The sequence below is a fragment of the Fukomys damarensis genome, unplaced genomic scaffold, assembly GCF_012274545.1.
Source record: "Fukomys damarensis isolate Sample0158 unplaced genomic scaffold, DMR_v1.0_HiC HiC_scaffold_14, whole genome shotgun sequence".
Lineage (NCBI taxonomy): Eukaryota > Metazoa > Chordata > Mammalia > Rodentia > Bathyergidae > Fukomys > Fukomys damarensis.
The window spans coordinates 65,419,263-65,423,534 of record NW_022900926.1 but is presented as its reverse complement, the minus strand read 5'-3'; positions in this window follow the sequence as shown (position 1 = coordinate 65,423,534).

Genomic DNA, 4,272 nt, shown 5'->3' with positions numbered 1-4,272 from the left:
ATATACACATTTATGAACCCTATTATTCTAATTTATTGTATTATCTCCAATTGAAGCTTCTTAATTGTACTATTTTAACAACAAACAAGTGGATCAGGAATGCTTTTTGCCTTACTGCTAAGAAATATCTAGAGGACAAGGGTTTACCACTCAAGGCTCTCCTCATCATGGACAATGCTCCTCCTCACAAGATTTGGAAGAATTGGCTGAAAATTTCCCATGGTTCTCACTCTAGTTTCTCCTACCTAATATAGCTGACTTTAAGAAGTTATATACCAGGGAACTCTTCCTGAAGTGCTTCCAGATGGTCTCAGATACAGATTTAACCTTTAGAGAATTCTAGAAGGAACATTGCAATGTCCTTTCCTGTGTTGGGTTGACTGAGAAATTTTGGGCCAAATTCTCTCTAGATCTGCCTGGAAGAAAGCTGTTATTTTGTTAGGGACGTGTGAAGTTTCAAAGAGTTGTATTATTTAGATACAGGCTTTCTGCTTGAATTTTTATATCAAAAACATTTGAATAATTCAATATTTTTCTTAATTTTTTGAAGGAAAGTCTAAAAGATGTTAAATATGATGATAGAGGCTTATCTCAATTGTCTCTTCAGTTGGCAGACCAAATATTGCTAGCAGTCAAAGAATTTGGGTTCCACCGTTATAAGTTCGTTATAAAAGTATTATTTATTCAAAAGACCGGCCAAGCAATAAATGTAAGTACTCCACTGATCCAGCATCTGTCAGAACTATGAGCACCTTCTCCTTCTGGATCTGTTATTTATTGTGAAGACTCCAAAGCACTGAATTCCTGAGGTGCTTCTGGAATGCAAGATAATTTTATTAAATAGATTTTATTTTTACTATAAATGATTTGAAAAGTACCAACCTAGAAATAGCCTTTTGCTATAAATTTCTGAAATTGCAGAGTTATGAGACTGAGGTCAGATCATGGGTGGCTTGGTAAAACAAAAACATTAAGATTACACATTGCAGGCTGCTCCTGTCATCATTGTCATTTCTTGTAAGGGTGGAAAGCAGGGTTTCTAACCATGGCCAATAACACAACAAAGTAATACTGTGTGCAGAGCTCTTACGCCTGAAAACAGAGCCTTCTGTTCCTGTCCATGGCCACTGCAAGCAAGACTCCAGCAAAGGTCACAGCGAACCAATCAGTATCATTCTTGAGTCTCTTCATAAAAGGGAAAACTGGACAACTTACTTCTTAAATACAACTTTCTAAGATATTGATGTAATTTTCTTTTAAAAATCAAGTTAGTATGAATTTTAAAATTCTTAACATGTTCAAATGAAATTTGGTCTTTGAAAAATTTCTCTCACAGGTTGCCAGCAGGTGGATCTGGGATGCTGCATGGGACAACTGGGTAGAAGCTAAACATGAAACTGAATCTTATGTGGCATTGGCCTTGGTGTTTGCTGTTTATTGTGAATAGCTAAATACATATACTAAACAATTTACTTTCAAACTTTTAAAAAATAAATGAAATATACACATTTATGAACCCTATTATTCTAATTTATTGTATTATCTCCAATTGAAGCTTCTTAATTGTACTATTTTAACAACAAACAAGTGGATCAGGAATGCTTTTTGCCTTACTGCTAAGAAATATCTAGAGGACAAGGGTTTACCACTCAAGGCTCTCCTCATCATGGACAATGCTCCTCCTCACAAGATTTGGAAGAATTGGCTGAAAATTTCCCATGGTTCTCACTCTAGTTTCTCCTACCTAATATAGCTGACTTTAAGAAGTTATATACCAGGGAACTCTTCCTGAAGTGCTTCCAGATGGTCTCAGATACAGATTTAACCTTTAGAGAATTCTAGAAGGAACATTGCAATGTCCTTTCCTGTGTTGGGTTGACTGAGAAATTTTGGGCCAAATTCTCTCTAGATCTGCCTGGAAGAAAGCATGGCCTAAAATTATATAGGTGAGAGGATTTGAAGGCTGTGCAGAGGAGCCTGAGCCTTCAATTGACCCTGTGGTCGATAACATCGTCACTATAGCAGAGTCCATAGCTTGCAGGTAGACAGTGGTGAGGCTGAGGAACTGGGGGAGGAACACTCAGAGGAATTGTCTAGAGAGGAATTTTAGCAACTTCTGGCTGAGCAACAGAATGACAGGTGAGCTTTCTGAAAAGGAGGGGGAATATCAACAATCAGTGAGGCAAAGTTCTTCTGAAATAAAAGAAATCCTAAAAAAATGGACAGAGCTGCATTCCTTTGTAGAGAAGACTCACCCAGACAGAGAAAAAGCCCATCATTGCAGTTGCATTCACTTGCTTAATGACAGTGTCATGTCATGCTACAGAACAGTGTTACAGAAAAGACAGAAATAGACAACCTTAGACTAGATTTTAGTTCTGAAAAGGTTGAGACCTAGTGAGCCAGAAGCAGGTCCTAGTGAGCTACAGACTCTTCCAAAGAAAGAAAGGACACCAGAGAGCCAGATTCCTGATATTCTTATGGAAAGAATATCTCCTCCCATCAATAACCACCTTCCACTTCATCCTCACTTTCTGCAAACCAAAGATGTCAATTTGAAGTGAGTACAGTATGTAACTGGGAAGGGTAGGTGAAAGGAATAAGTATGAGAAAAGGAAAAAAATAGAAACAGTCTTTGTTAATAGGGAGTTGTGGAGGGGTTGAAGGGAGGGCAAGGGATTGGGGAAAAAGTAAGAACCAAGATATATCATGTAAAATTACAATTTCCCAATGATGAATGTCATCATATTGTAAACCTAAAATGTACCAATGAATTTAATGAATACCAATTTTTAAAAGACCTTATTGCAATTTGGGGTACTGCTGTGAAATCTGCCCCCAGATTCCACATGTTAGTTAAAATGACTGTGACAAAAAGATGAAGATCTATGGAAAGGGATGTTTATAAGAAACGTCACATTAAAAAAATTCTTGAAGATATTTCAAAACATTGAAATGAGAAAGAAAAATTTCTAGTAGGGAACTGAAATTTAAAAGTATGAGAATTTATCAAGACAGAAGAAAAAAACAGGTTCTTAATTCGTAGTTTGTCATAGAGTATTTTTGGAACAGTTCAATGGACATTATTATTATTGTCCTTCACAAGAGGACAAAGAGGTTATATACTTAAAGTATGATTACGCAGCTAAAGAACAAAACGGGGATTCAAACTGTATCTATCCCTTAGGTCACACTATCTCTTTGTACATTTTATCCCTAACTTCATTTGGTTAATTCTTGAGCCAATTTAGAATGATTGGTGGTGTACCTGAACATGCCTATTTTCCCAACTCCCAGCCATTTTATGGGATTTGAAACCTGATTTCTATTTCTAATTGAACATCTCCCTGCATCTGTTCTGTCTCTTATGACATTTCAAATTCTGTATCAGCCTTGATATTTCCATTTTTCTGGTTGCAAGAAAAATTTCTCCCATCTAAGCTCCCTCTAAGCACAGTTACATACTGATACTTTTCTAGCTAAAGCTGCCTACTTGCAAGGACCCACTCTATGGGGTACTTCCTGAGCTGCCTCGCACACTGAATCTCTCCATCCCTATCTGTTGACTTTTGATGGAATACTTTAGACTGCATTTCAGCTACAGGCAGAATGCTTCCAAAAAGAATAGAACAGAAGCAAATGAAAGAAGGATTTCTTTTTCAACATTAAACTCTATGCAGAGACTGACTGAGGCCCTGGTCAGTGGAGAGAATCTGGGGGTACGTCCTTTTAGGCAGACTTAGGGTGAAGGGAGAAGGCCACACTGCGGTCCTGAAAGTTGGGATAGAGCAATGGCCTTTCCCCGCAGTCTTTGCTAAACTGAGGCCTTCCCAGGGGGATCTCCGTAACCGGAGTTGATCTGATGAGCTGCAGTGAGCGGTCCTGGGGATGGCAGGAGAAGTGGGCTGGCCGTTCAGAGGTCACTGTCCCTTCTTCTCTGTCTTGCTACTGTGAGCAAGCCATGGCAGGTGACCCGGGAGAGTCCTCCAGGGTCTACCACACGAGGGAGGGAGGGAAGGCACTGGTGCACGGCCACTGTCCCCTCCTGGCCTCCAGCCTCTGCGGTCCACGCTAGATACCAGGCCCGGGCCGCAGCGGGGTCCCCACGAGGCCTCGGGACGCAAGGGACCTGTCAGGGTGTCGTCCGCTTGCCGCTGGGCGAGGTGCGGCCCAGGAGGGCAGAAACAAAGGCGCTGCGCCGAGCGCGGGGAGCTCTGACTGGGAGAGGAGGGGTGGGGAGCCCGGGCGGAGAGGGGAGGAGAAAAAGAAGGG